Source organism: Squalius cephalus (genome assembly GCF_949319135.1).
Source record: "Squalius cephalus genome assembly, chromosome: 16".
In the NCBI taxonomy this organism is placed as follows: Eukaryota; Metazoa; Chordata; class Actinopteri; order Cypriniformes; family Leuciscidae; genus Squalius; species Squalius cephalus.
Genome location: NC_137137.1, coordinates 1,552,501 through 1,572,500, shown reverse-complemented (window position 1 = coordinate 1,572,500; position 20,000 = coordinate 1,552,501). Strand labels below are relative to the sequence as shown.

The following is a 20,000-nucleotide window of genomic DNA, read 5'->3' as shown; positions in this document are numbered from 1 at the left end:
TCTATCCATCCATCTATCCATCCATCCATCCATCCATCCATCTATCCATCCATCCATCCATCTATCCATCCATCTATCCATCTATCTATATATCTATCCATCCATCCATCTATCATCTATCCATCCATCTATCCATCCACCCATCCATCCATCCATCCATCCATCTATCCATCCTGAGAAAATGGTCAACTGTATAGGTAAGCATCATTATTTTACTCCAGAAAGATGCTAGAAGATGAATAAAGTACTGCTGAGACCCATCAAATAAATTACAGTATATTTGCATAAATTAAAGGCCTTAATAATAAAGCTTTTTGATGTTACTATCCAGTTAGTGACATGTAATGAAGCATCCCTGTGCTTTTACACTCAAGACATGAAAGAGAAGCAAAGAAAGTGTGTGTGTGTGTGTGTGTGTGTGCTGTAGGGATGATCCCTGGACAAACAGTGACCTTGAAAGAAGATTTGCGAGAGGTGATGGACAGACACTCGCCCCCCGTGAACACTAATATGCTCCTCTCTCAGAGATAATTACTCACAGCGGGGTAAAAAAAGGGGGAGTTTCCGTGATGACAAGCTTTTTAAACACTACAAGAAATACAGTATCACGGGCACAATGCCATGCCACCCAGCAGATGGTGTCTAATCAGGGTGGCACCACAGCGAGAGGAAGTTAAACAGACACCAGACCGACCAAACCCAAATAAAACACATGCGAGACGTGTCCAATCACATAAGTATGCATGCGCAAACAAAGAGCATCAAATTTCATGACAACTGTAAATGTATGTCTGATAGAATCATGCAAACATACACTACTTTAATATTTTTTATAGGGCTGTCAAACGATTAATCGCGATTAATCGCATCCAAAATAAAACTTTGTTTTTACATAATACATGTGTGTGTACGGTGTATAATTATTTTCTATATATAAATACACACACATGCATGTATATATTTAAGAAATATTTGCATGTATATACTGTGTATATATATTTATATTATATATAAATATTTTATATATAAATAACACATTTTCTTAAATATATATATGCATGTGTGTGCATTTATATATAGAAAATAATTATACTCCGTACACCGACATAAATTATGTAAACACAAACTTTTATTTTGGATGCGATTAATCGCGATTAATCGTTTGACAGCCTTAATTTTTTATTCATCAAGGACACATTAAATTGACAGTAAAGTCTAGGGATGCACAATATATATCGGCTACTATATCGGTATCGGTATATTTTTGATGGTTATCGGCCCGATAAGGAAATTTAGCCGATATATTAAAGCTGATAAATAATGTATTATTTCCTTCAGATGTGCACTGGTTTTGAATTGCTTGAAATATGATTGAAACTACTTTAAAAAAAATGAAAATACAGTGAAGTGCAACATGTTCTGTCATATCGGCTACATACAGTTATAATGAGAACATTGTAATTGTGTGTTTGGGTCATGGCTTTTAATGGTGAGACTTGTTTTTGTAATCAGGCTCTCAGAAATTATATAAAATTTTGGATTCAGATTTATCGGCCAATATATCGGTTATCGGCTTTCAAATATAAAGAATAATCGGTTGTCGGAATCGGCCAACATTTTATAACGGTGCATCCCTAGTAAATACATTTATAATATTAGAAAAGATTCTATTTCAAAGAAATGCTGTTCTTTTGAACTGTCTATTCATCAAAGAATCCTGATAAATAAAATGCATCACGGTTTCCACAAAAATATGAACATTGATAATATTCATAAATGTGTCTTGATCATCAAATCATCATATTAGAGTGATTTCTGAAGGATCATGTGACACTGAAGACTGGAGTAATGATGCTGAAAATTCAGCTTTGATCACAGGAATAAATTACAATTTACTATATATTCACATAGAAAGACTTCTTTTAAAAACATGAACCAAGCTTTTAAATGGTAGTGTATATTCTGAAGTCAACAGAAAATCATGATCATTCTCAGCTGACATCATTTAGGACGTTGTTTCATTCTTTCAAAAATCTTAGAAAGAAGTAATTTAATTCTGCTTAACGTTAATGTAATGTGACCTCACATTCAGCTCTAAAACCCCCACTATTCATCATCCAATCATCTCTTCATGATAAAATCAAGTCGCGCCCTACACATTTCATGTTCACTTTAATAACGGTAATATCTAGCACACGTACGGGAGGCTGAGTTCAGTGTCGTCTGTCGAGTCAGCAGGACTCATCATGAACTGTTTGGTTTGGATCAGCGTGGTTCAGGCGGGTTGACTTTACAGCTGCTGTTAACAAAAGAAATGTGTGTGTGTGTGTGTGTGTGTGTGTGTGTGTGTGTGTGTGTGTGTGTGTGTGTGTGTGTGTGTGTGTGTGTGTGTGACGGAGAGCCGAATGTAAGAACAGCAGAGACTCAAAGTGAGCACATTCCACATCTATTGTGCTTCCTCTCCTCTTTCACTGCAAGACACTAAAGAGAAAAACTCCTGTGCAAAAACACAAAAATACATTATTTAAGCTGTTAATGTGCCTGGATGCATTCATGTGTTTCTTTTACTGTCAAAATGCATGCTAAAAATCAATTGATCTATTAAAGTGAAGAAACTATTTACATCCTAATAATTTTCACATTTAAGTAAACATTACATTTTGAAGTAGAAAGACTGAAATAGTATTTGCTTGTAAATGTACTTGCGTCATCTTATTTACAACAGTTTATAATTTGAATCTGCTTGCCAAAACAGTATTTTAACATTAAAAAACACTTACTTTAAATGGTAAAAGTTGTTCTGTCTGTCTGACCTGTCTCACTCCCTCCAGCAGAGAGAGACTTTAATTAAAGACGAACGGCTTCTTCATCTGAGCGTATCTGGAAACGCAATCGGACTGTGTCGCCTTTTCAACCTCTGTACATTATATACATAGACAAAGCCCTTTCTCTGAGCTTTAATCACAATGCAGATGTGATATTGACTGGCCATTTTGTGAGTCGGGTAATGGCTCCAGGATATTAAAAAAGGGAAAGAGGGGCAAAAAAAATCAATGTGCCGTGCTTTAATTCTGCAGACTCATTTCTCAGCGCAGGTGCAAAGAGCGTTTCACGGGATGCGGAAAAACACCAAAACGTTCCCACATCGGCAAACTCTCGGGGGGTTCAGCGAGAATGAATAGCGTCCGCTGACAGGGCTGTTTGTTTGCACACACAGTCTGAGTTTTAACACCCAGGAATTATGCAAATCAAGTAACAGCACAAACACACTCATGGAAATTTGGCAGCGGCAAATGTGCTGGACCTTAAACCAGCTTTATTTTACAGTATATGAGTCGGTATCCCACTAAAAAAAGCCTGAAATAAAGCCAAATAAAATATATTTTTAGTTATGTTATTTTTTTTAAATTATGCACACACTTAAAAAGTCACATCTTATTCTTTGACAAAAGATGTGACTTTTTAAGTGTGTGCATAATTAAAAAAAAATAACATAACTAAAAATATATTTTATTTGGCTTTATTTCAGGCTTTTTATGCATAAACAACAGCTTTTAATGTTGTTTATGTGTCTATGTGGTGTTTTTAATCTGCTTTAAGACAAAGCATGTGTAAATTCATAAGTCGACAGCATTGCTGAGTATTTCCTCCTTAAAACTGCAGTGAACCAAAGACGGTCTCAAAAACACGCTTTGAAATCGCTGGTGTTTCTGACGTCACAAACTACCTTGTAACCAATCAGATCAACGTGTGATCGTCAACCAGTGGATCTCTGAGCTGAGTGAGTGAGTGGAGGTGGGGCTCATTTGCATATTCATAGAACCGCACATACTAAATGAGGCAAGGGTGTCGAGTTACAGTCAAGATATTTTAAAGCATGAAGAATTTGTTTTCAAGGAAATTTTTTTTTAAATATTTTGGTGATCAAAGATGAGTTTTAAGGGATCAAATTATTGACTACAGGGGGACTTAAAAAAATTACTGAATAAATTCTGTTCTAAGTGGGGAAAAATGAGAGTGTAAATAGTGGCAGATATCCAGTACGAAGTATAAATAGACACAAACAGCATCTTGTTTACACTGCAAGTGCATAAGGTGCAAACAGTAGTAATATGCTTAAATGACAAATGCATTTATGTAATGTGCTGTTAGTGCTAATAATATCTGAGCAATGGTGGATGGAGTTAGTGAAAATAGACACTGTATGTAGTGTAAATAGATTTTGCGTGTGTCGAGGCTCGTTCACACCAAGGACGATAACGATAGCAATAACAATATCCTTCTTAAATTCATTCTAAATATAAAAGTATAGCAGAGTTCAACAATCTCATTGGAATCACTTTCTTTTTTCCAGCTGATGAATGACAAAAACATTGACAGCCAATCAGAATCCATCCTGCTTTAGAGAGCTTGGGCATTTAAAGCGACAGACGACAAAACTGTGATTATAACAAACAGAACGATATCATATAGTTAATGCTATAGCTATCATTATAGTTATCATTCTTGGTGTGAACGGGCCTTTAATTTCATCAGACACTGAATCTACTCTTTTAAAAACTGAAATATAAATATATGTCTGATTCCACATGATATAATGAACTGCACTTATGATTGCCTTGTACAGTGAACCATCTCCTGTCTGCAAAATGCATTTACAGAAATACAGTATGAATGTGAGCAGCGGTTCAATGGTACTTGTGCTTTTCTCGGTGAATATAAAGAGCCACATGAAGAAAAACCCCAAAAATAATAATCTCATAAAAGAGAAAGTCCTCTTTGAAGCACGCCGTCTCTCACTAGCTCCTGTGACCTAGATCAAGTTCATTCTAGTAAGCACTAGATCAAGGCAACAGAAGTCAGATTAACAAAGCATTTCCTCTTCATGCATAGCAACGCCCGTCTTTCCTTATTGGCTCATTGGTGCTTTCACGTCGTTGGAAGATCGTTCTGCTGGCGCTGGTTGGTGGCAGAAGTGGAGCTCCAGCATTGCGTGCCAAAAGCCATCAGGGAAAAGCTCAAAAGCCGAAGTCACGTGATTCACTCAACCCACACGCCACCCCCCCGCTCTCTGATCTCCAGACGCCGGCCACTTATCGGTCCTCTACCTCCACCAAACCAGACACCAGCAAACCGTGAGGTCTGAGAGACGCGCCAGTAAACACCGCTCATCAAACCCTGAACGTCTTCCAGATCACTAAAACCACGTGAAGAAATCACTCAGGAAAAGAGAGGATTTTAAAGGCTTTTAAACACCGTAGAGCCGTTTACTGTTCTAAACCACACAAAAATGATGCTAAAACATTATTTAGACTAAAAGAAAAACACCTACTATGAAGAATCTGATACATCAACTTAAATTTCTAATTTATATAATTCTCAATAAAAGTAGTAATATCAAGAGAAGCCACAAAGACATTTATATAAGAGTATAAAATATGATATACAATCATTGTTATCAAGATGAAATATAATAAATCATGGAAAATGTCATGAAAGAAATTGAAATATAATGTATAAAAGGTACAGATGATAATTATTTCTATTCTCAGAATTTAAAAACTACTTCTTTGGGAGAAAAAATTATATATATATATATATATATATATATATATATATATATATCTACTGGACATTTTTTCAGCTTTATTTTCCAGTATCTGGGTTGGTATTGCAGAAATATAACCTGTAATAAAATAAAGCAGCTTTGAAATAAGGCCAGAGTTTTAATTTTATTTTACAAACTGTAATATATATATAATTATTTCATTTATTTTTATTTTTTGTTATTATTATGTTAAGTTATTTTGGATTCAATTGTGGTACAATTCTTTTTAAGTGAAACACACAAAAATAATAGGTGAGAGAACATTTTAAAATAATATATGATATAATATTCATAACTTAATTTGTGACCCTGGATCACGTCACCAGTCTCGAGTCGCACGGGTTTATCTGTGGCAATATCCAACAATACACTGTATGGGTCAAAATTATCCATTTTTCTTTTATGCCAAAAATCATTAGGATATGAAGTAAAGATCATGTTTCATGAAGATATTTAGTAAATTTCCTACTGTAAATATATAAAACATGTATTTCTGTGAGTGAATGCAGCACAATCGCCAACATAAATGAACAACTTTAAAGGAGATTTTCTCAATGTTTCGATTTTTTTTCACACTCAGATTCCAGATTTACAATAGTTGTATCTCGGCCAAATATTGTCCAATCATAACAAACCACACATCAATGGAAAGATTATTTATTCAGCTTTCAGATGATGTATAAATCTCAATTTCAAAAAATGCACCCATGTGACTGGTTTTGTGGTGCAGGGTCACATATAAGTAAAAACTAAAAGAAATAAAATAACTAAAATAATTCTAGTGAATTTCTTCAAATAACTCCAAAGCTACAAAGTAAAAAAATTAAATAAGATTTGTATTTGAAAGTTAGAAGACTAAAGTACTATGTGCTATATTAAATAATTACAGGCACCTTTTGATTCATTTTAATGTGACGCGCAGATCATTGAGCAGATAAAATTTCATTTAAGTGCAGATACTTATAATTTAAAAGAGTTCATTAGGAGAAACGGCCAAGCAGTGTGAGATCTCATGCAATTATTGCTTTCATAATTGACAGTTACATCTCTTTAATCACATGATGGCTCAAGCTATAATGAGGCGAATGAATGATGCAAATAGCAAAAAGTCAAGAAAATAATTATCAGTGGGTTTTATCAGCAGGGTAGGATCGTTTCCACAGCGTCTTGTGCCTGTGAATCCTAAACAAAAGGAGAACTCAATTAACACCACAGCGAGAGCAGGAGAAATAATCCATAAGCGCCCGAGGCGGCATGAATCTGTGGAAACAGAAGCATACGGGGGTCCACGTGTTCAGGACCCTCATTTACCTTCATCTGAGGGACTGATTTTCTAAATCCAGAGAGTTGTGTCTTCAAGATCACACCGATGGAGATTTAGTGCGACACGATATGCTGATTTACACAACATTATATCGAAAAACCACCAGTAAACTTGATGGAATCAACATTGCATCTTACAAACTCACAATTTAAAGCGGACGTATTATGCTTTATTACACGTTCAACTTTCTGTGGTCTCTATATCAGTGTCAGTGTTTCTGAACTCCTGAAACGCCTCCATTGTATCTTGAGTTTCTTCCGGGAACGAACACATCACAATATTCCTCATTTAAATAATTAATGCGCAGAATAAAGGGGCGGGGCCTGGTTGAGTTAGTTAGTAGTGTGTTAAACTGACGGTTATGGTAATTAGGGGCGGGACATTTCCCAAACACACTCGAAGCGCTCGACCAATCACAACACACTGCTCCAGCCGACCAATCAGAGCACAGTGTGCTTTTCAGAAGGAGGGGCTTCAAAGAGACAGGAAGTAAACAGAGCGTTACTGACAGACTGGGAAGAGAGGAGCCGCAACAATGGAGAATATGAGGAAATAATGCATGAAACCTGTTCTAGTGGAGCCTGAAAACAACATCAAGACTTTGTAAAAGAAAATAATAAGTGGTCTTTAATATTTTTGACTAACCGTAATGTTGTTTTGGTGATGGTGGACATAAATAACTCTCTGTTGGTGATTTGACGGGTTGTGTCCTGTGTCTTCTGAAGGTGCTCTCACTGAGAAAGCGCTCATAAATTCTCTTTATATGTTTCCTGGACACGCAGAGACTAATGCGTCTATCAGATGCTTTATGGCTGCATTGTAGCTGCTCATACATGCCATAAAAGCATTGTAAAGTCTGCTTGGATGGAGTGCTTTTCTTTAGACCACTAATTGCTCACGCAGCAAGACACATTTTTACGAGTGTATTACCTCATCTCTTTATGGAAATATTTATGTTTCTGTCCAGAATGAATGTTTTATCATTGCTGGTTGATTTTGGATGAAGGTTCACCTTTTACTGGCAGAAGAGTCTGGATTTGGCATGATTTGATCAGTCATTTAAATAGTGTAAAGAAAAACAAGTTTGGATAAGCGAATGATATAATACGGCAGTTTGATATTAAAATGCATGAATTGCAATGTGTGTGTGTGTGTGTCTTTTCGCTGTGCATGAGTCACCATAAACATGCCCTCATGCATTTGTTTCTCAGGTGTCGTGTTCACCTGAAGATTAAGAATTTCCCACAAGCGTCTTTGTAGCCGTTGTGTTCTGTTGCTTCTTAAGCTCACAGGCTAGTAACTAAATCCCAGCACTCTTTGTTTAGAAACACAAAAGACATGGTTTCTGTGGCTGGGAGTTGGACGACTGAGGGTTGGCAAGGTGTAAAACAAACTCAACCTAAGGCCATGTGTGCACTTTTAATTTGAGACGAGCCGTGTTTCTGCCAGGTAAATCTGCGCTGCACAAAAGAAGCACTAGAGGAGAAAAGAATGAGACTTAATTAGAGGCCGCTAACTAATGACAAGGTTTAAGCTTTCACTTGAAGCGCGATCACTGGAATGCGAGCGACACAAAATTTGCAGTGGTTTTGCAATAAGTGAACTTCCCTGCGTCGTCACAACACTGTATTTACGCTCGGCTATTGGGAAGGGAATTACACTGCTGGTCAGGAAGAAGTTTGGAATAATTAAGTCTCTTTTGCTCAACAATGCTGCATTTATAAAGTAAAAATGGTTAAATATTTTTTACAATTTAAAACAGCAGTTTTCTATATGAATTTATAGTAAAGTGTAATTTATATCCTGTGATCAAAGCTGAATTTTCAGCATGCTCAAGAAACATTTATTATTATTATCAGTGTTGAAAACAGTTCATATTTTTTGTGGAATAAATAAATAAATAATAAAAAAATTGATCAAAAGTCACAATAAAGACATGTTACAAAAAACTATATTTCAAATAAACTTTCTGTTCATCAAAAAATCCTGAGAAAAAAAAGTATCAACATTTTCAACTAAAAATAATCATAAATGTTTCGTGAGCATCAAATCATCATATTAGAGTGATTTGTGAAGGATCATGTGACACTGAAGACTGGAGTAATGATGCTGAAAATTCAGCTTTGATCACAGGATATAAATTACACTTTACTATATATTCACATAGAGAACAGATGATTTACATTCTAATAATATTTCTTAGCTTTTACTGTATTTTTAGTCGAATAAATGCAGCCTGGGTGAGACATATCCCAAACTCGCTAGTGTAAAATCAGGAAAATAAAATAAAAAGCATGACAAGTTCCTGCCAACGACACATAATGCGCAGCTCTATAAACACCTCAACGCTGGACCGTCAATATAATTCATTTAGCATGTAGATCTGATCCTGATTACCGCTGAGATCAGTTCTGACCAAATATGGCAGACAAAAAGTAAAAAATTATTTTTCCAATTACTATTGCACCAGACCGTCTAAAGAATGCTTTGAAACAAAAAAGCAAAGCCACAATTGATGCCAGCCATTTTTTTCCTTCTCCTCTCCAGTCATCGGCAGGCTGTAAGTCTTCAGAGAGTGGATATTCCAGCTCAGCTCAATGTCAGCGCTGGTTACGCCTGATTCAGTCGGACCCCCCCCCCCCCCCCCCCGTCCCCGTCCCGAGATTGAGTCTGACCCCTGCACGCAATCGCCTGCACTTTCCCTTCACATTACTTCTGCTATTCTAACTTTTCCACTTCTGAGCAGCATCAATTATGCACTAGAATAACACAGGCCCCAGCCCGGGCGATATGACATAAAGGCCGATTATGAGCGTGAATAATTCAGGCACCTTCGTGCCATGTAGCTCTTTCCAACGATACGGCGACAGACGCAGGACTGGTGTGAGGAACGTTCCTGGCGTTTTTAGCTGGAGGGAACGTCGTATTATTGAGCGGCGGGGCGTTGAGAAACTCGGATGCTTCTCTTTGACAGAGAGAGAGAGAGAGAGAGAGAGAGGATTTCTGTGCAGAGTTGATAGGAAAGGGGAAAACATTTGGTCTACAGACCAAAAAAGTATTTTTATCTGAATATTCAGTGTGCAAGATTAACAATCAGCTCGCATATAATGAGACATTTTCATTTAAACAGGAAAAAAAAAAAAAAATGTTCTTCCTCAGTTTCTGTCTTGTTTTCCAGCACAAAAATCTAAACATTCTTAAATCAAGATACATTTACTGGAGAACAAGCAAAATTGCATATTAAGTCTTCACATATAAAAGATATTAAGTCTTATTAAACTTAATTCAAACTTCATTTTTTCTTGTTTTAAGCACAAACTTAAACTTAATTTTGATAGATTCTTCATTAGACTTAGTAACTTTGCTTCTCCAGTAAATGCATCTTGATTTAAGAATGTTTAGATATTTGAAAACAAGACAAAAACACAGAGTAGGAACAGAATTGTGGTTAAACACACGTGCGAACAGCCACAGAAGTAACACTTGAACCCTCAGATTTCACGGTCACCTTTGCCGTGTCAACACGGTATAGCCTTGACCTCGTTTCTTCATCGCGTGCGAAGGTTTGCCTGTGAGATCACAAACAGCTCTTAATATTTCATACACTCGCCGCCATCACACTCAGCTTCACCGCCTGCACCAATCAAACGCCAGGAAACGCTGCGTTTCCATTGGCTGATCGTCGCCCCCCAAAACACATCACAGTCCTTCTCCAGGTCGAGACGGAAGGTTTCACACACACAAAGAGGGGAAAAAGGAATGAAAGCCATGTCAAAACACAACTATTAAAACATGATGGATGTGGAAACCATAAGAGTACTGATTTGATGTATATATTTGGTCAAATGCACTCAAAAATAATTCTGAATAGCAATAAAACTACATCAAATTAATATTTTTATAAAGTATTTGTTAATTAAACATTTTCATTGAGTGCACAATATTTAAATGCAAGAAATAACTATTATATATCATTTTATGTTTATAGATATAATTTTACAGTATAAACATGAAATTATATAATAATAATATATATATATACATATATACATAAAATTATAATAACTAATATGTAAAAATATAAGCAAAATAATTGTAGTTTAAACGAAACAAAAGTATTTAATGTCAATGAGCAAGACACACTTTTTTATATTTTATATTTTATTATTATTAAATAACACTCAAAGATTTGCATCTTACCCATTTTAATTTTAGCAGTGCAGACTTCTATGGCTAAATAATTTCTGCTTGAATATTTTGTTTCATAACAATTCATTATATCTACACGTTTATTGCTTCTAACATCAGTAAATGAATTAGAAGATTCCTGACGGCTAATGCAGACACACACGCTTTTAATCTCACAAAATGTAATCAAATCTTAAAATGTTTTCTGTGTAATGCAAATATTCCCGGACTCCAGATATTTATATATTTCATATTTATACATCAATAGCCATGACCTGTGAACTTTTAGTTTAGACCTCTGTCTTCACAGTCAATGAATAATAATAATAATAATAATAATAATAATACATTTTATCTACAATGCGCTTTTCTTATACCCAAAGCGCTACAAGTACAGTACAAAAGTACATCCGTAAAAGAAAATTAAATGAGAAAACCAAAATGCAACAACAAGTAGAGTACAATATACATCCAGTGTCTCCAATTAACACACAAACACTATATTAAAAAGATGGGTTTTTAACTGTTACTTAAAACTACCTAATGTTGGGGTCCTAATCTGGACCTCTGTGATCCGGCATTAACTAACCGTAGTAGCCACAACATTGGGCCGAAATCAAACACTGGGGTGCAGAGACACCCCGACAGCCCCCTAAAGCCCTGAGCCTATTACTGCAAATCTAAAGGGCCAGTAATCCCCGATTGAGACAGAGAGAGAGAGAGAGAGAGAGAGAGAGAGAGAGAGAGAGAGAGAGAGAGAGAGAGAGAGAGAGAGAGAGAGAGAGAGAGAGAGAGAGAGAGAGAGAGAGCCCCAGATGGCCTCTTCCATGCGGACCGGACCATTGAGCATCGAGGGGGGAAATCAGATCAAGGTTTGGGGAAGCAGAGAGATCAGCAGCCAAACAAACACGGATTTAGAAACAGATGCTAAATGTCCTGGGGTGTGTTTCCCAAAAGCATCGTTAGCCAACTGTGGTCACAAGGTCTGTCGTTATCAGCATTTCAACGAGTCTGCCATCGTTCCAACGAACATTCACAAACAGCATCGCAAAGTTGTGTGTTTGAACGACAGATCTTGACCTGTGGTTAGAAGCAGTTTCTAATTTTCATGACATGTGGACTCAATAAATCCTGATCTTGAGCAAAATAAGCAATCTGACATTCAGTACAATCTAAATCTTTCATTTAGAATACATACAAATGTAATTTACGTATTTTAGTTTGTGAAGAGATTTAAGTGTCGTTTTTGAAGAGGAGTGCGCATGTGCGAACGTGCTCTAGTGCGTAAGAACGAGTCTATGATTGAATCTGGAAATCAGATGCCATGATCATAATTTATAGCAAAACATCTCGCAGTAGTTTGATCTTAAACAGATTCATTAAAAGAAGTTATTACTCCACCACCTGCGTGACGTCATTAACCAACGTGGTTGAACGACCAATTTTGCGACGAGAGAGAGAGAGAGAGAGAGAGAGAGAGAGAGGGAGGCGCGGGCAAAAGTCGCAAAGTGTTTACTTATATTTGTGTGTGTGTGTGTGTGTGTGTGTGTGGCGCGGGCGCGGGCGCGTTTGAACAGTGGAAACATAAAAACATATTCCGTCATTTTGTTTATACAGGACATCATTCAAACTGCAAAGTGTTAAGTTAAAATTTTAAGGAAAACAAATATATTAATCTGAAATGTAGCAAATTAATTTTCAATTCATTCAGGTTCAATTGCCAAACATATCTCAAGGTCTTTTTGTCTTTTTATTAATTTAATTAATAAACTAATTATATAAAACTATTGTCAGTGCACTACAAATAAACTGGTTCTATGCCTTTACTTTATTAATGAAACTTATTTAAGGCTTAAGTAATTTATTTACAGCCTGAGACATGCACAAGCCTTCTGCATTTTTGTTTTGCTTTTCCCACCATTGTACCGAACCGTGATGTCTGGACCGAGGCATGAACCGAACCGTGACTTCTGTGTGCCGTTCCACCCCTAGTCGTGACTATAGTTGATTTCTTCAACAATACTATAGTAAAGGTATCATCTTCAAAAATCCTCGGTTTGTGCATTTCAAAACTCCAAGGAAGATTAGAAAAGGTCAATTAAACATTCTCAGGCTCTGAAGGAAACAGTCCAGGGCAAATTTATAACTAAACAGTTTCTGCAGACTTCCAAAGACACTCCAGGGTTCCTCTTAAGTCTTATTTATCTCATTAGGCCTTTAACACTGATTAATATGAATGCCGAATGTGAGCAGGAAGGTTTCTATGGAGGAGAGGAAGGGGGATTAAAGAGGAAAGGGTTTTGTGTCAGTAGACAATGAGCCGATGGCTTTTTAAGCCCTTTAGTGACTCCACGCCATTAGCTCATGAATGAGGAGACCTCGAGTCGCTTTACTCCCAGAGACACTAAACAAACAAACCTCTGTCAGACCCGGTCGCACACAACATGTCCAGGTGATCCTGGAGGATCCACTTCTGGCTCTCAGAAACTAAGAGAACATAACTTTTCAGATGTCAAAACATACTTGACCGCACATTAAGACAAAGCAAGCCGCTTTATAAACCCAATACAATTACACAAATGTAACTATGGAAGGAGAATTGTGTGATGCACAAACCAATTCATTCATTATTTAAAATGACGACAATAATTTTAAGGTAAATAGAAAATAAAATAAAATATAATAATGTTGAATGAAATTAAATGAAATTTAAGAAAATTATTAAATTCCGTTTTTGTACAGAATTTTTATTTTGAGCATTTAAGCAGTCTTTAGATCAAAAGGTCTTTAGATCTTGAGGAACAAATTCAATAGAGTGTATCTAATGAAATAAATAAAATATTAAATAAAAAATAAGTTAAAATTATATATATATATATATATATATATATATATGATCAATATTTTAATTTATATTATATATATATATATATATATATATATAACTTATTTTAATTTATAAAATAAATTTAAAATAAATGAAAATAAGTTTATATATATTATTTTTTTGTGTGTGTGTGTTTTTTTTTATATGTGTGTGTGTGATGTATGTTTATATATCTAATATATATATATATTATCATTAATATTTTTTATTATTTTTTATTTAACTTATTTTAATTTATATTATATATATATAACTTATTTTCATTTATAAAATAAATGTAAAATAAATGAAAATAAATGAAAATAAGTTTATATACTGTATATTATTATAACTTTTTGTTTATATATATATATATATATATATGTGTGTGTGTGTGTGTGTGTGTGTGTGTGTGTGTGTGTGTGTAATGTATGTAGTATGTATATATATATAAAAAAATATTTTTTTTTAGTTTATTTAATATTTATATTTTTTTATTTAAATACAAAACTTTTTTTTTTTTTTTTTTGTGTGAAGAATTCATATATGGGCAGAACCAACTGAATCTGAAGCATTTAAGCAGAAGCGTTCAGATCTTCAGAAACATCTCATCAGTCCAGTGTATCTGATCCACTCGCATGGGAATCTGAGTGTTTTGGGAAACGAAAGGAAAATCATGTTCTTTATGTTTCGTGCACGTCTTCACAGCCACGTCAAGAGCTGATACTGTATCTCGGTGCAACAAAACACCCCTCAAACATCCCGAACCCCCTCCACCCCCAGAAGACGGACAAAGCTCAGTTCTGGGGTTAATCCTGTCGGCTTAGGCCTCGTCACAGAACAAATGTCACCTATTGTTGGAGAAACCCGGTCGAAGCGGCCAGACACATGCGTCTGTGAAACAGCGCTTGGCGTGTGAGAAAGATCTGCTGAGGGAAAAGGCCGTCGCTTCTGTGTTCGCTGTGAACGCCGAGAGTATTACAAGCAGGACCATGAACCCCTCTCCATTCACCCCCTTTATCCTCTCCTGCTCTCCTTTTCTCTAAATACATGCATACTTTCAGCCGGGTTGTGGAGAGGCGACAGCGAGAGGAAACAATAGTGGCCTTTCAGAGCGATCGAGGCCTTTCAGAACTGAGAGAGAGAGGAACCGGCCGCTCAATATTTACAGCGGCCCGCTTTCCGTTCGTCCATTTGTTTGTTTGTTTGTCCTCTCGGTGGAGTAAACACCAATGCACATTAGAAATAATGGTAACACTTTACAATAAGGTTCATTAGTTAATGTATTAACTGAAATTAACTAACAATAAGTTTGTTACAGTATTTATTAATCTTTGGTTAATAAAAATACAGTTCATTGTTTGTTCACAGTGCATTAACTAATGTTAACAAATGCAACCTTTGATTTCAGTAAATGTTGAAATTATTAATAAATGCTGAAGAAGTATTGTTCATTCTTAGTTCATGTTAACTACGGTACCTTATTGTAAAGTGTTATTGAAATAATAAAATGCAGAGTGCTGAAAACTCCTGAGGGATTCTGCACACTCTCTGACTATTTGCGCAATGCAACATTTTTTTGCACTTCTGAAACGTTGTGTTAAGTTAGTTACCTGCCCCGCGAGTCTCTAAACCGGTTGAGTTTCTGCAGAACCGTCCCGCAGCTGCAGACGGACTTACTCTCCTCAAACTGAGGTGTGAATGTGGAACGGCACGGGTGAAGCAGGCATGACCGAAACACCAGCCACACCAGTCATGCTCCACTTACACTAATAACAGGAGAAACACTGCAGCATTATTTGCTCTCCAGCTTACAGTATTTATTCATGTTAAATATCTTTTATGAATAAATGAAGCAAACACTCACAAACATCTGTCTCGTCGTGCATTCACTTATTTTGAGCATGCTGAGATTATAATGCACAAAACATGTACATGTCACATATTAAGAATAAACCATGTGGTTTTAGATTAAGAGATGCACTGAATTAAATACAGCGGAAACACTTTACATTAGTTTCATTAGTTAATGTATTAACTAACCATGAGCAACACATTTGTTACTGTATTTGTTCATCTTTGTTAATGAAAATACAACTGATCATTGTTTGTTCGTGTTACTTCACAGTGCATTAAAGATTTTAATATGTTTTTATATTAATGTTGAAATAAATGTTGCGGTTCATTATTAGTTCATGCTAACTAATGAACCTTATTGTAAAGTGTCACCAATGCATCTAATTATGCATAAGAATCTGATGTCCAGCGCCGGGACCGTTCCTGAATGAATCCTGCATGCAGATTCGACTCTGCATCTCTCCAGCGTTCACTCGTGTACGTCTAATCCAGAGCCGGATCGACTGGCAGACGGAGCAACAATCCCGACCACGACACCGGCATCGGCCTTCACAAAGCCTTATCTTAGAAGAGCATGTGATGCTGAGAGGTTTTATACAGCCACTGTATATCCAGAGTCAACAGACAGCAAATCCCTGGCTCAACTCGCTTTTGTCTTTATTAAATAAAAACATTGTGACATTGCATAACGTCCCGCTGGCTTTTTAAGCACCTAATGAGCTGTTGCAGGGTAACAGTGATGTTTTCTATCTGCCTAACGTTAATCCACTGTCATCCTCGTCTAAACGTGGTCCTTTATGTCATTTCTGCTCTTTAAAATCATCATAATCGGTTTCTCATGCACTGGCTGAACTCTCCAATACACAAACCATCTTCGTTCCCCTCTGAGAATGGATATGGACAGCAGAAAGGCACAGCACATTTTACATACAACAGGAGAGGGTTTAACAAGTCTCAAAGAGGAAAACACGCAGTGTCAAAACTAGTCAAGTCAGTGTGAACTGCAGCAGGATCTGCTCAGGACTGGAGAATAGCGGTCGTGTACGACTGAAGAAAACACACGCATGAGGAACGGCCCGTGTTTTACATTTCTCAGCTGAGATGCATGATGTGTTCCTTTCCTTCTTAAATCTCCCACAGAAGAGAAGTGAGGAGCTCCTAAAATACACATAAAATACATGCAAGTGCATAAAAGTGGTTTCGTGCGGAGAAGAGTGCAAAGTTTGCCGAGGTAAAAAACAAAATGTGGTGGGGATTACAAAACTTTACGAAACTTTACAAAACGTATTATAGGCTACACTGTGGTAGAAATATGCTAAATCTTTTTTTGTTTTGTTTTTGAAAATATACAATTTTAATAAATAATAGGAAAAAATATTTTTAAAAAAAATCATATATATGTCATATATATATATATATATATATATAAAAATTAAAAACTTTGTAAAACTCCCCAAAACACGGGTTACAATTTGTGTGTGGAATACGTAAACATATAATTTATATATATATATATATATATATATATATATATATATATATATATATATATATATATATATATATATATATATACACACCACACACAAATTGGGAGTTTTTACAGTAAATGTTATATAATAAAATGATTTTAAGCAATAAAACAATAGTGTGTATATATATATATATATATATATTTATATATAATATAAAAAAATATATATCCACACACAAATAACCCGGGTTTTGGAGAGTTTTACGGGAAATATCTTACGATAATAATAATAATTTATATATATATATATATATATATATATATATATATATATATATATATATATATATAAATTATATGTTTACGTATTCCACACACAAATTGTAACCCGTGTTTTGGGGAGTTTTACTAAATTTATATATATATATATATATATATATATATATATATATATACACACTATTTTTTATTGCTTATTAAAATCATTTTATTATATAATATTTACTGTAAAAACTCCCAATTTGTGTGTGGTAAATATATATATATATATATATATATATATATATACTAAATATATATATATATATATATATATATATATATATATATATATATATATATATATATATATATATATGTTTACATATTGCACACACAAATTGTAACAGGTTTTGGGGAGTTTTACGGGAAATATCATACGATAATAATAATAATTTATTAATTTATTTATATATATATATATATATATATATATATATATATATTAGAAATATTATTTTTTATTGCTTATTAAAATGCTTATACACAGAAATAGTAACTGGTATCTAAGGGACTTTTACGGGAAACACAGTTGTCCTGTAAACACTGGACGGTCCTGCACGTTTGAGTCGAGTGGGAACACATTTCAGACTGGTTCATCATGGAACATTTTCACGAGCAACCCAACTATCGTGTTACATCTGAATGTATGCTGGGTTTCCGTTCAGAGGCCGCGTGACCCCGGAGCCCCGGGTCTCCAGTAGAGGAATCAACCTCCTGAAATATATAATTGTATTCATTCATTTTCTCTGCTCAGCATGGCACTGAGAAATGAAGAGAGTTGCAGTTAAAGGGGAAGGAAGTCGGAGGAGAATCCGGCTAGCGGGAGCTCTTAGCATGGGAAACGCTACAGCAAACTCATTATGGTCATTTAGTGTGCCAAAGGTGCAGTGAGTAATTAACCAATTAACCATTCATACTCATAAGGGAGGTGCGAGCCAATGAAGTGCGGACAGCCAACAGACGACGTGCTTCACTGGTGCCTTTGTGAGTCAATTTATGTGGCCTTCTAATATTCGGTCAGAGCTCGTGCGATGCATACAGAGAGAGCAGATGCACTGCTAAAAATGTGCTTTTGACTATACGTGAAGCATGCAAATACATCATGCAAAATGAATTCCTCACAGTCCGTGTGTTCATATCATGTCCTGCACACGCACACTTCTTTTGCTATCATTCGTGAGGGTGCATGAGTGAAAAAAACAAGATTACTGTAAATCTGACACACAGCATCCCTTTTAAAAACAAGACAATAAAACACAGACTCAGGAAACCACTGGATTCTTACAGGCCCAAACTCAACGTGAATCACTGCAAACCATCTGTGCTTCTGTGAACTGAGGTTACGCCCCAAAAATGTGAAGAAAAAATATAGAACTTATATATTTCTTTCTCTCTCTCACACACTCTCTCTCTCTGGAAATCTGCAATGATACTTATTTTTTCAACAGAATAATCACCTGGCTTGAAATCCATGTGTCCAAATGATGTGGCTTTTCAGCGTCACATATAAAATGAAATCTGACTTTGCATTTTTCTGTTTAAACAAAGTGTCACATAAATAAACTGTGCTCGCAAAGCAGGGGAGAAATCCTGACCACAAAACAACTAATCAGCAAAGAAATATTCAGACTGGCGGCAGGTTTCAAAACTGTCTGATACATTCAAACTAGTTTTAAATATGATATGCAAGCTGTACTGTTGCAATGAAAAACAAAAAAGACTTCATTACTTCTGTGAAAAGTGTCAATGTGAATATACCATCAATTTTAAACATGTTAAACAACATGCAGGTTGAAATTGAGATCAAATAAATAAATAAACTACACATCAATGGTAATTTAATGACTAAAGTTAGATTATGTAGGCTGTTTAAAACTATTTATCAATTATTTAAAGTTATTATTTCTCTTTAAAACTATTTACCAGCTTTTAACAGCATGTTTTTAATTATTCTGACCTATGAAACACTTAAATATGCACAAATAAAATGCATTATTACTTTTGTTTGGTCTAATAACATATATAATATTGTGTAAATTAAATACATTCACCTCATCTTAATATTATAAGTAATTTTAACTCTTTTTGAGCTGAGAATTGCAGTGTCATTTACAGAGCCCGTCTGGTGGCCCTTCACCGTGCGGCCCTTTTAATGAACACAAATACACGGTTTACACCTGGTTTTTAATTAATTAATTAATGTATTATTTAAAAAATGTGATGATAATGCACAGCATAATTCATATATTATATTTAAGTTTTATTTCAGAGTTTCACTGTAAGTGATTTGACGCTTGTTCTACAAGCAACATGAATCCATTTAGTCTACAAATGTTCGTCTACAGGAAAAAGCAACCAATTA

General features: G+C 35.3%; 1 protein-coding gene across 2 annotated transcripts in view; it reads right to left on the bottom strand.

Annotated features, from left to right (window-relative positions):
- The window catches only part of efna5b (ephrin-A5b), a 124,197-nt gene that overhangs the window by 102,789 nt on the left and 1,408 nt on the right, over positions 1-20,000 (bottom strand). The window lies entirely within an intron of this gene.